The sequence below is a fragment of the Cyanistes caeruleus genome, chromosome 4, assembly GCF_971803275.1.
Source record: "Cyanistes caeruleus chromosome 4, bCyaCae1.hap1.1, whole genome shotgun sequence".
Lineage (NCBI taxonomy): Eukaryota > Metazoa > Chordata > Aves > Passeriformes > Paridae > Cyanistes > Cyanistes caeruleus.
In genome coordinates, this window is record NC_141704.1 from 33,189,314 (window position 1) to 33,202,815 (window position 13,502).

General features: G+C 45.4%; 1 protein-coding gene across 3 annotated transcripts in view; it reads right to left on the reverse strand.

Annotated features, from left to right (window-relative positions):
- The window catches only part of MRTFA (myocardin related transcription factor A), a 122,353-nt gene that overhangs the window by 103,346 nt on the left and 5,505 nt on the right, over window positions 1-13,502 (reverse strand). The window contains exons 4-6 of one of the 3 annotated variants that reach the window (XM_086885668.1): window positions 12,487-12,758; window positions 11,698-11,796; window positions 1,879-1,941 (exon numbers count right to left, since the gene is read on the reverse strand). The gene's annotated coding sequence lies outside the window, so the exon portion shown is untranslated. Of the gene's footprint in view, window positions 1-1,878; window positions 1,942-2,359; window positions 2,538-2,765; window positions 2,936-11,697; window positions 11,797-12,486; window positions 12,759-13,502 lie in introns of those variants that run through there. The other 2 variants (XM_086885667.1, XM_086885669.1) reach the window with 2 other exon arrangements.

Consider the following 13,502-nt stretch of genomic DNA (forward strand, 5'->3'; position numbering starts at 1 on the left):
CTCTTTTCAGATCCTGTTTATTAACCTCTTCTCCCAGATATCCACCACTGATTTTTTTCCCCTCTAGGTCCCAATTTTTGTTTTAACCCTTTTACCTGCTCTACTAGTGTACACCCAAATCCCACACTTGAACACAAATCTCCTGGAACCCCTGAACATACCAGGAACAATGTCTCCCTAACATTATTATCATTACTCATATATAACAGCATGTAATAGTTACAATAATATATAAAATAAGTAAATTAATGCCAGTTACACACTAGTATCCTACTACTGAGACGAACAATTCCCAGGAATCCTCTGTTCAGTTCAAGGATGCCATAGCCGGCCTGTGCCAAAGGAAACGTAGGAACAGAAAGAATGGCTTCTAATATCAGCTGGCATGGAGCAGAGGGTAATAGAAAGACTAACTTTGTGTCTGAAGTCAGGGTATAGCTGTGTTAGAAAATCTTAATCAAAGAGGATGTGGTTTTCTTGTTATGCTAATAAAGCTTGTTTCTCTTAGGAGTCGAGAAATGACTGTCTTGTTTTAGCCGAAATTTTCCTGAGACAGTACAGGTCACGCATAGACACCCAGCATAGAAACTTCCTGCCCACACCACTTGTGAACACTATCAACAGCTTGAAATCAGACTCAGTAAGATAAAGGTTCAGGTAAACTCAGCCATTAGCATTTTCCTCCCTGTGCCTCTCATGATCAGATGTGGCCCTGTTCTTGCTGGGTCACAGTTTTACAGCTACGTTAGGCACTGGAGGAGACACATACATGTACCTTCAGAAAGCTGCAATGTTCAGCTGTTGTTTTTGTTTTATGGCAGATGAAGAAGATGTGAAAGGACAATGGATATCCAGCAGGGTGATGTGTGGTGTGGAAGAGGAAAACCTGCATCCTCTCTGAGCACCCACCTCCTTTATTGGTGCTATAACATAACACCAAAGAATCAATGGTGGTATTTGTGCTTGCCACTGAAAATATGATCATGGAAGTAGCTGGACCAAGCTGGGTCAGAATCAGCAGGAGCAAATGTGCCTGTGTCTTTTCTTGCTGTTCAGACATCCATATCCTGAGAAAACCCTGAACTGTCCAAAATAATGGAAGTGTTATATTTGCCAGCTCAAGAGCTGCTTTATTATTAATATCAAGGGGGAAAACACAAGAAAGAAGGTGTTAATGAGGTCAGACCATCTGAGTCCCTGCTTATTTGTGATTTGGATTGCTGTGAGCAGAGCTCCATAACCCAGTGATGCAAACAGGTGTGACCCTGGCAGCAGAGTCCCCCTGTTGAGGAAGGGCATGACACTGGGGGTCATCAGGGGGAAAAGACCCAGCATCATGGCTTTATTCCTACAGCCTGTGCAGTTTAACTCTGGACAGAGGTCTGAGGCCACCATCTCCTGACTCAGGTTCCCCCCTAGCAATGCTTGTGCTCATGGAGCCCTTGCTTCCCCCTTACATCTCCAGCCATTCCTTCCTTCAGCCGCACTTTAGCACAACCAGCTCCGCAGCACCAGCACAATGGCTTGGAGAGCCAAGTGCTGAGCCCCAACAGAGAACTGATCCAGGCTAAAACCCCAGTGTAGCAGGATAAGAAGACAGCCAGATCTCTTTAAATGGGAGTTGCCACAAAAAGCCCTTCAGGAAAACACAGCCCCTGGGTTCATATGGCAGCCGCGAGCAGGACCAGCCCTCCCTGGGCATGATGTGTGAGCCATGGAGAAACCTGTCCGTGTTTTTGCCCTGCTTGGACCCACTGATTTAGTCTGCTCCTGTGTTAAGAGATAAACTTTACATGGAAAAATGAAAGCAAGTGCCTTTCTGACCCTACTTTGCGCGCTATTCAAAGATCTAAAAAAAAAAAAAAAAGTGGTTCCTACCTTCAAATTTTTTCTTCTCTGTCAGAAATTCAGGTCTCAGCAAGCTGGCTTCCTTGAAAGCTTCTGGTGATAAAGCAGAAGCAGTTGCATGAGCTACCAGCTGCAGCAACTTTTCAGGGAAAATCTGAGGGAGGGGAAATGAGTTCATCGAGACCACCTGGAGCTCTGTGTGCCACCAAAGAGAACCAATGGGGCAGAAAACAGCAGTGAAAGGTCATCTTTTCAAGATAAATATGGAAACAGTCCTTACACAGGATTTCTCTGGTAAATTAGCTTTGTAAATATAAAAAACTCCCAGAAGTGAGTGTTATCTGCAATACTACGCCCTAATTAAATCTCTCCAGCAAATCACAGCCACAGACCCCAATTCTACTTGCAGTTCAGCTTCCTCTTACAAGGCTTCTGGGCTTCCCAGTGCTGCCACAGCTGAGAGCTACCCCACCCTTCAGAGCCTCCTGTGGCCTAAGCTCTGCTTACTCACTTGGTGAGATGAGGTTGTCCTTTTGAAATTCACCACTCACTTCAACCACAGCCCTGAAAGAGCTGCTCCCATGTGGAGGTGGCTGAAGTCCAAGCAGATATTGTTGCTAAATAGCTGGTGATAGTCAGAGCTCAGTTAAAAAGCAAGAGGCATAGTAAAATCATGAGTGCAAGATTTCCTGGTGAAAAGGAAGAGTTAATTGAGCCTTAGGCACAACGTGTCTCTCTTACACTTAATTTAACACTCATTCTGACAGCACCTGGTGATGCAAACCTTTTATCTGCTGGCTGCAGCCTCTCACACAGCAGTGACTCAGCCAACCCTTTCCTACAAGCCTTGCTTGAGTGGGAATCTGTTCAAGTGGTCCTGGTAAAGTTCAGTCCCCTTAGACCCAGGAATTTCTTACCTCTCTAGGAATGATTGCATCAAGCAAAGCCCAGGAAGAGCTGGTCTCAGTCATTCCTTGTTTGGGAAGAGGAGAAGCACTACTTCAGGCCTAAGCTTACTTCCTCATGGACAGGAAAACACCTCCATGCTACTCTTGCCTCTCCTCCCAGTCCTGTGTCCTCTGTCCTTGCTGTTTTATTATATTAGCAACATTTGAGGAATTGCATTTGCTACTCTGTTTTTGTTGGATGGGAGTAGGGGAAAACAGAGTTGTAAAGGGTTTATGTTCATCAGTCTGTTCATGCAAGTAGGAAGTTTGGTTGGTGATTTTGAAAATATTAATGTTTCCTTCATAAACTGGCTTTCCACCCAGTATTATGCTCCCCTGGCCTCTCCCTCCTGGCAGGAAGAAGAGCCACCCCCATGGTGCAACCCATGGCAACATTGCTGTCTGCTCCCACAGAGAACCAATCTGAATAGGTAGCATTTAGAAAAATATTAAATTAAGCAGAGCTTTTTTAAAAACAAACAAACAAACAAAAACCCAAACAAACCAAAAACAGAAAAGCTTTTTTGTCAGATATGCTCTCTGCACTGGCTTATTAAATGCTACAATTAGATTAAGCCAGGGTGAGGGTCCAATTTATTCCCATCCTTGCAGTGCCCCTACCCTGACTCTGTCTGGCTGCTGACCAGGTGAAAGCTGCACTCAGGCAGGGGGCTGTTGGGGAGACAGGGAGGCTTCACTGGAAAACTTGATGTGCACAAGGGCTCAGAGGGAGGAAGGGACTCTGGAGGGCTGGCTGGAAGTGCTGCTCACAGGACTGACCAGCTGCCAGCCGTGGCTGAAGCCACAGAGAGCATCTCAGGCTTAAGAGATCAAGGGAAAACTGCCAGGGAGCCCAAGAGCAGGGATGGCCAGGGACTTGTCAAAGCCCAGTCTGAAGCTTATGGGAAGGTGAGTTAGGAGCAGAGGGAATTGAGGTGACTCTGCAGCTACCCCAAGCCACACAGTCCCCATTTTCACCCTGAGCAGGCACCCAGGGCTGATTTTGGTCCTGATTCAGCCACTTTTCTCCAAACAGGAAACTAAGAAATGTGTTTATGTCTTCCTCAAGAGGGAAATAAAACAAAAACAGAGCAAAAGGGATCCACTTGGGATTACAGGAATGAAAGATGGGCAACAGGAAACACTATTTCCAGTGCTGGGAAATGCAGTTGTTATGACAACCAGCTGCTGCTGGCAGTCCTACATGGCATGATAAATGGAACTGGGCTTGGTGTGGAAGCCAGATGACCTGCACCAGCCAAATCCTTATGGGAGGAGATGAAAGCTTGAGGAAGAGTTTGTTTGCACCCAGATGTGGGTGGCTTTGGAGAACCTCAGCTATCAGTGACCCAGGTTTGCTGTGGGTTGGATGTTGTGAGCCACCAGCACGCCAAACCCACCCACACAGTTTGCCCTTGAGGACAGCAAGAGATTTCAAGGGAAACCTTTTCCTTTCAAGGGTGACCTCTTCCTTTCGCACAGTGCAAAGCCAACATCCTCCTCACCTCAGTCTGAGATACAGTCAGGGAGCAAAAAAAGAGGAAGTAAATGAACTGGAAGAGCTGAGTGTCCCAAAAGCCCTGTGTGTGCTCTTATACCCACTGGGAGTTTCCCTTCACCTGACGCAAATGAAGAAAAGCCACTGAGAAACCACATGGACCCCCTGAACCACATCTGAGCCAGTTCCCTGCCTGGTGGAACCACCTCCTCATTGACCTCTGCCAGTGACACAGGGCTGAAAATCCCGGTGGGCAGCTTTGCTCAAAAGCAGGCATTGTAAACACATTGGCTGTGACATTTTGTACCAGAAATAGCGTGGCCAGCAGGACCAGTGTGGTGATCACCCCCCATACTCGGCACTGACGAGGCCACACCTTGAATCCTGTGCTCAGTTTTGGGGCCAATAAAGGCATTGAGGTGCTGGAGCATGTCCAGAGAAGGGCAGTGGTGAAGGGTCTGGAACACAAACCTTATGAGGATTAGGTGAAGGAGCTGGATTTGTTTAGCCTGGAGAAAAGGAAGCTCAGGGCAGACCCTATCACTCTTCAAACTACCTGACAGGAGGTTGCAGCAAGGTGAGAGTCAGCCTCTTTTCCCAGGTGACACAAGACAGGACAAATGGAGACAGCCTCAAGTTGTGCCAGAGGAGGTTTTGATTGGATACTCATATAACTTTCTTCACCAAAATGGTAGTGTGGACATTGGACAGGCAGTCCAGGGAAGTGGTGAAGTCACCATCCATGGATGTATTTAAAAGATGTGTAGATATGGCACTTAAGGACATGGTTTATTGGTGGACCTGGAAGTGCTGTGTTAAAAATTGGACTCAATAATTTTCCTGGGTTGACTTTATGATACTGGTATCCCCAGTTGCCTGGTTGATGTTATATATTAAGTTCTGCACTTTTAAGACTGGCTTTGAGAGTGAAGGAAGTTAAAACATGATGGGAGTTTTTCTCCTGGCCAATAATTAGCCATTTTTGAGAATTGACGGTGGTTTTAATCATTGAAAACTGAGATCAACCTGTGAACACCACCTTAAGACCAAAGTCTGAGACTTTATCTTTTTCTTTGGTTTCCAGCTTCTGAAGAGGTAACAGGGCTCTGGCTCAGCCTTCTCCTCCCCCTGACCACCAGCTGGACAAGCCTGCGGAGGGGGGAAAAGCGGGGCTGGCCGGTCCGGGCCGGTTCCTGGCTCGGTTTGCAGTTTCTGCCGCTGAACTGAAACCTGACACCATGAACACCTGCAGCCTGAGCAAGACTTTAACTCTTTTACTATCCAGATGAGACTTGCAGATTAATCCTTTTTTTCCAGAGAGAGAGGAAGAGAGAGGGAGTGATTAACATGTAAAGAGACACCATAAACTATCAAAGCCAGTGAAGAAAGGAATTAAGCTTCAGAGAGGGGAGAGAAATAAGGAGATGCTTTAATAAGCTGAAATATTTTTCTATTAAAGTATAGAGATGGACAGTAGTGTTCTGAAAAAAACTCCTTTAATTCATGACAGTATATTGGGAGGAATGGAGTAGTTCAAAGTGTGGGTTTTAAGCAAATGGTGAAGTAGTTGTGATCTTATGAGATGCTGGAACAGAAAAAGAGAAAAGTAATAGTTGAAGATTTGGGGCCGTTGTAGAGGCAAAGTGAAAACTTCTGTTTCCAGGGAAGCTCACAGAGACAGATGAAGAGAACTTTGGCCTTTGAATAACTCATCCTTAAAAATGACATCCCTAGACTCATTGACCCATAACACACCTCAGAGTGATGTGAAATTTGAGGAGAGAACTGATGGCAGAATTTCCAGGCAGTTGGCATCAGAGAAATAGAAAGCCATGAAGAAAATGGTTTTTTAGTGAAAAAAACCCATAGATTAGCAGAAGAAGACTTCTTTTTCTCTACAAAGACCGATGAAAGGACTATAGCAAAATTGAGACTGTTTTAACCACCAAAGTTTTTTTGTCTCTATGCTGTCATGTGAACAAGGGAGTAGTTGGGTAGTGGGGAAAAAAGGGTTTCTAGAAGTTTTATTCTGGTTTCTTATTCTTGCTTATTCAACAAGAAAGTTGTTTTCTTTGTTCCTTTTAAGTTTTAAGCCTGTTTTGCTCTTGTTCTAATCCATATCTCACAGCAAGAAATAAGTAAGTTTTCTCGTGATTTTTAGTTACTGCTTTAAAACCATGACATTTATTTGGTGTATTGGCCACGAAACGAAATTGGCAAATCTACACTACTACAATAAAGGTCTTTTCCAACATCAGTTATTCTATGATACTATGATTCCATGATACTATCCTATCTTTGTAGCCCAGAGAATATGTAGATGCTGACTTTCCTGTTGCAGTGCTGGCAGCTCTGCAGGACCAAGTGCTGGTTTCTGTATGCCAAACAACATTTGAAGAAGACAAAACTGCAATAGCAACTGTCCTGCAGGGACCTCACACACTGTCCAAGGGGAGCCTTGTATCCTTGTTTTAGAAAAGCAGTCTTTTCAGACAGGTGAAAACCAACTTTCCCTTCAGTTTTAAGTAGATTTTCATAATAAAATTATGAGCTTGTCCCTATTTTGGGGGCTAGTCAGACCATTTGACTGCTCAAAATTGGATGAGAAGGACTCCCTGATGCACTGTACGCAAATATGCCAAGCAGGGTGGCTTGAGAGCTGAAATAGCAAGTTAGCTCCTTTCTAAAGGTCGGTGGCAGTATCTGGTGCAGTGGTGACAACGTGTAACAATGTTTAAAATACAGAGAACAATTATTGTGTCCTTCTGTCCACACCTGTTTGCCAGCCTTCCAACCCAGCCCTTCCCAGGAGACAGGGGAAAGGCAAAGCCCATAGCAATTGATTTAATTGGCTTCACTGCCCTGTAATTTTTCTCCTCTGCTGTACAGCTGGCATTTTGTTTACCTGCTCTTGTATTCAATACAAATTAACAATGTTTAAAAGGGACAGGAATATTGCTCTCAGATGTACTAGATCTTGGCCCTCCCCATAAACTCTAACTTCCACAGATTAAGTTATTTAGAAATCCATGGATGTAATTAATAACAGCCAAAGGGCAGGAGTATTTAAGCAAAGAACAAAAGGGAAATTCTGCATGAAATAAGCTTAAATTTTATTGCTAAAAAGATGATTTAAGCAAATGTATTCAACTTCATCAGTGAAGTAGTGGCTAAAATTACCAATAAATAAAATAAAGAACCCTGAAAAACTCTCTCTGCTATTGTCTAGCTACTCCAAGGAGGTTTTGTCATCCCACAGCAGCCGCCCTAGTACAGCAGAAAAAATAAACTGGTTTTGGCTAGCAGATCCCCTCCAGCATGCTGCCTTGTAGCTGCTCCCAGAGGAGCTGAGGGAGCAGAGGGGAGGCAAAGGAACAGCTCCCGGAGCACCTCGACCACCCCAGTCCTGGAGGAAAGAAGCCTCTGGGGAAACCTGATTGAAGCCTTTCAGTACATGAAGTGAGCCTTGAAATAAGATGAGGACAAACTTTTTATCAGGGCCTGCTGTGATAGAACAAGGGATGAACTGAAGGAGGATAAACTTCAGTTAGCTATAAGGTAGACATTTTTTACAATGAGAGTGTGAAACACTGGAGCAGGTTGCCCAGGGAGGTTGTAGATGCCACATCCCTGGAAGCATTCAAGGTCAAGCTGGATGGGACTGAGCAAACCGGTGCAGTTGAAGGTGTCTGCTCATTGCAGGGAGGTTGAAGTAGGTAGTTTTTAAAGGTCCCCTCTAACCCAAAATATTCTATGATTTGAGCATCCTAGAGATTCTGGGAACTCACAGTGAATTCAAAGTGCAGTACTCAATTCCCGTAGGGACCCCTAAAGCAGGAAAGGGTCCCAACACAGAGGCAGTCACAGCTGGCTCTGCAGCCTAAGCTGCAGAAGGATAGCTGAACTAGCACAAAACTAGCTGAGTGAGAGGAAGTGAGGGAGTGGAAAAACAGAGGGGAGATGGATGAGGACAGCAGTAGAGAAGAAATCCCTGCCACAGGTCCTCACGGAACCTCCTCTGAAGGGCTCTGTTGGCTCTTGCCCACCTGCCCTCAGGTGTGTGCTCACAATGAAAAGTGATGCACTGTACAAAAACCTGACTTTGTTTCCCTCTTTCCTGTCACTAACTCAGCCTGGTGCCTTCCTCACCAAGAGCTTTTTGTGCACAAAGGCTGTCTGACACCTGCTGAAATGGAGCTGGACTTTCCTTTAAGCACATCCTTCTCACTGGCTGCAGGGCTGCTGGCACACTGAGGGGGAGAAGCTGCCAATTGCCCAAGAGATCAGAATTTCAGCACAAAGCAGAATTAGTAGGAAGGTGGGCTGGGATGGAGGCAGGAGGAAGCAAAGCCATATGGGCGTGAAATGCTGGAGGCGGTGAATGACGGTGAGGATGGATGAAGAGGGCTTTTGTTATAAAGCACAACTGAAAGAGAGAGGGGCACCTGTCCCTGAACTTCAGAGCCCGGAACAAGGAGTCCATCCATCTGCACCTGTAACCCATCTGCACTTCTCTGGGCCACAGGTGGATGTGCATGTCTGTGGCATCAGATTCCAAACCTGAAAATAGCCGGTGCCCCTGGGGTCAGCTGAGGGAGCAGCCAACCAGAGAGAAACCCCACAGGCTGTCGAGCACAGAGGAGCTGGGAACTGATGCCAACTACAAAGGCATGAGGTGGACAGAAAGTCCACCAGGAGCAAGGTCAGGAAAGGGAAAGGAAGGGAAAGATACTCACTTTAGATTCCAGAGCAGTGGTTTTTGGGGCTGACCACAAAGCCAGTCTAGGAGGCTGGGATAGTACTGGACCAGTGCACAGGAAGAAAATTATGATGATGGCAACAATAATGCCAGCCTCCAAGGCTCTGCAGGGCAGCTGAGAGGCAGGGGCTGGCAGGGGATGGCAGCAGACAGTTGCAGTACAAACAGGGGACAGAAATGGCAGCAGGTTTGGCCACAGATTAGCTGCCTGCTCACCTTCAAGGCAACACAGTGTGCCACTTCTACCCAGCCCTTCTCTTCTGGGAGGTTCCCAGCTCAGCCTGGCACTCATCCCTATCTGTGCAGGAGGGGGTGTCGCTGCTGATCTTTTGATAGTGGCATTAGAAATCAGTCTTCAGAAAGGCTGCTTCTGTTGCCTTCCACTTCTTTTATTTTTCTGCATGTTTGACTGTTTCCAGGAAGATTTACATTAATTTAGTTTGTTTTGTTGTTTTTTGTTTGTTTTTTTTAATTTTGGGGGCTGTTTGGCCTTTTTTTTTTACACTTGGGTAAAGAAAGTATGAGCTGTAAAAGAAAAGCCCTGAAAACAGGCAGATGTATCAGCAGAAGAGCCTCTGTCTCTCCCTGCTGTGGGGTTTTCAGCTTCTCATGGACACATCTTCCTGTGAGAGAGCTGACAAGAATTAAAGAATAACATGATTTAACCTGAGCAGTGCATGTGGGCTCTCCTGTTCCTGCAATTACACACTCAGGAAATTAATTTTGATAACTGCTCCTGAATACCTTCCTGTGCAAACAAAACCTGGCTGGATTTCTTTCCTCTTCTATCACTGGGGAATCCCAGAGGGGATACTGAGAGGCCCTGAAAGTGTGTTATGAAACCACCATGAGGCAGGAACCTTCACATAAGGAAGACCTGGATCTTTGCCCATCCCAGCTGGGAACACCAGAAGCTGCTCTGTCTGGATGTGCTTTGGCTCACGGGGACGTAGTGACAGCTTCTCCCACTCTGCCTTGGTGAAGAGGTCTAGACTGTGCAGGGAGGTGGAAACTGTACATGTGTGACTCGCCACAGAAATTCTGCATTTCAAAACTGCTTAAGCTACCCAGCATGGGTTTTGTACCAGTGATCTATACACACTCCTTACCATGAGGATTTTTTGTATCAGGGACCTAAATATGCTATTTGTTATGTGTAGCTGCTGTCAGTTTTCAACTCAACCAACCTGAGAATTAAATCAAAACGAGGTACTTGCTTTGAAAATCTAGCCTGATCCCACAACTTTTCACAATCAGCACCACAAATTGGAGCCATCCAGTACTTTTCACCAAACAGCCCAAATTTCACAAGACTAGCTCTCACTTCAGATGAGAACCCCAAGCTCTTTTGAGTATTACAGAAGAAGCCACAGATTTATTTTTCTTTTGTTTTCTGATGCACATGTGAAGTTTTAGAATTCAACCACTGACCCATGCTAAGAGTTTTCAGATGTTTCTGGCTGTGGGCCAGTTTAGGGGCAGGGCTTGCCTGACAGCAGTGGAAGGGGGCAGGAGAGGTGATGGTTCCCTTCCCTTCAGGACAGGGAGCCACTCAACTCCCACCTACAGGCAGCCTGCTCCTGTTGTGCCACAGAGTGCCCAGGTCACCCCCCAGCTTAGCCTGGGAGGAAGGGAAATGCGTTCAGTGTTGGACATGAAACACTGGTAGTGAGCACAGGGAGGTGGCAAATGAAAACTGTCCATCAGCTGCTCATGTGAGTGCTCAGAAGCCTGAGCTTGTTCCCTGGCTGCACACAGTAGGATCTTCCCTTTGCTGTCCTGGACTGTCCTTGCCTTGGGAAAAGCAGTAAGGAACACTCTGCTGAGCACTCCTGGGCCAAGGTCACTCTTTGATTCATCCCACTTGACTTATAAAAGATCCATCCAAATGATGCAGCCCCCTTGAGGGCTGTGACTGTCCAGATAAGGACAACCACAGGAAAAATGCCCAAATATTTTAGCTCCCATGTTTTTTGGGTTTTTTTTTTATGAATCTACTATGAAAAAGGACAAAGGGAAAGATTACTCATTTTCTGTAAAACTACTGATTCTCTCCTGAAGAGAATTAGTTCATTCAGTTGACTCCCCTTCATCCCAGCCTCACATCCCATGACTGAAAAGCAGAGAGAAAAATTGCACCCCTCTTTTGCACACATAACTCCAGCCATTCAGAATGAACCTGTTTTCCCACTGTGTTTTCTCTCTTTTTTCTGCCTAGAATCAGTCCTAGCAAAGGGACACATGGGAAAGTAAACCAGAAACTCCACAACTGCTTTCCCTTGCAAAGTATATAAAGCGTAAGGTTCCCACCTTGTTACCATGACAGGAAGGCACTTGTAGAGTGAAGATGGAAAGAGGAAAGGAAGCCCTTCCTTCCTTTTCTGTTTGCATGTTTTTAAATGATCAACACTCAAGAGAAGTATAAAATAATGGCTTGCTAGAAACTGTCCTCATTCCTGCCAGATCTTTTCTCAGTAAAAAAAATAGGAGGATGATCTCTAATGTCTTCTGTGTGACTAGTGTGCCAAACTCACCTTTCCAGGATTCCTCTACTGAAACAGTTGTGAGTTTAAACCATACTTGCATTTCTTACCTATATTCCATAGTATGATTACTTCAATGACAGACAGAAAATAAAAACTCACCATAAAACGCAGCACTTTGTCACAAAGGACAATCAGGAGGAGACCAGGAGGAAGGCAGCTTTCACATTCCCACACTTTTTGGCTTCTTTTACCAGACTCCTTGCAAGACAGGGCAGGAATAAATCATTATCAGTGATAACAGTGCTGGTACAGTGCAGCTTCCTGTCCAGAAGCAGCTGATTGCATCAAACAACTCATCCTGGCTCATCAAGGCAAAAGTCAGAGGGGGAATTCCTGTGCTACCTTCATCTCTGGGCAGACTTGTTGAGGTTCAGGAGGTCTCCAAAAACATCCCCCACCAGCTGAGAGGTCTCAGCACACTTCCCCAACCACAAGTTGTATTGTGGCCAAGAGAAGAAATGTTCAATTTCTGTCCTGGGTTATTCAAAGCCTCTCCTGGTGATAACCCAGGACTTTTCTAAGCACCTCCACTTGGGATTAGAAGAAATAGGAGGTGTGCTGAGTTCACACCTCTCACTGTGTGCTTAGTGGATGAGGGGACTTTCTGCAACTGTGTCTAGATTGGAGAATGGAATCATAGAATTGTTTAGGTTGGAAAAGGCCTCTAAATCATTGAGTCCAAGCAGTAACCCAGCACTGCCAAGGCCACCAAAAAACAATGTCCCTAAGAACTACATCAACACATTTTTTTGAAAACTTCCAGCGTCAGTAATTTCAACACTTCCCTGGGAAGTCTGTTCCAATACTTGATCACTCTTTTAGTGAAGAAATTTTTCCAATATCAAATCTCTTCAGTTCAATTCAGTCAAATTCCATTCCAGTTGTTACCTGGGAGAAGAGGCCGATGTACACAACCTCCTTTCAGGTAATTGTATCAGCAGTAGGGACTACCAGGGCAGACAGGGTGCTGATCCGTAAGCTCTCCGAGACAGACCTTGTTTGCTTTATAACTTGCTCTGAACTTGATTTGACCACATCTCTGCAAGATGATGGTGCTGTGTGTCAGCAGTGATCACTCCAGAAGTCAGCACTGATCCAGCTAACTTTTCCAACTTAAAAACAGGTCATGTTCACATGGCATTTGCATTAAGTCTGTAGCACTGGAAAAGAAATTACTTTCATTAAGGTCTCTCCTCATGAGAAGGGGTCAGATGTTACCCCCATTTTACAGATGAGACAAACAAAAAGGTCACAATTTGCTGCAAAATCAGGCACAAGTTCCCTATTCTACTCAGCATGAGACACCTGAGAAAGGTTTACAACACGATCTGAACCACACTAAGATGGCTGGAAGATCACAGAGCTGTTGAGCCTTGCTGGCCCCCAGACCTCCTTGAGGAGGTACTCATGGTCTTTTCACTTGGAGCAAACTGCACTGTATGACCTGTGCCACATTTTGTAGAGACAGGTGGGTGTTGGACAATGCCTGCACCTACAAAACCACATGGCCCAGCTTGTACACAGCCACCAGTCATTTACTGGGACCCATCATCCTCACACAGCTTCTGCCATCCCCTGCCACGGGCGGTTGGATGTCATTCTGTGTGACATTGGAAAGACAAGCTTCATGCTCAGGTGACATATCATACATCACATTAGCTGCTCCTGCAGCTAGGAAGGGACAGTCAAGATTCATTAATGCTGCTCTAACATTAATTATGTTTGTAGAGCAATGCTGCAAAGGAGCCTTTTGACAAGCATGTCCTTCCTCCGCTACATCATTTTCCCCTTCCTTTGCCTCCCAGAACCACACACTTCTTTCCATTAAGAGAAAATGACAGAGTGTTATGGTCTGTTAGGACAGCATAAAGCAGTTCAAGGTCATTGTGATGTTCACTGAACAG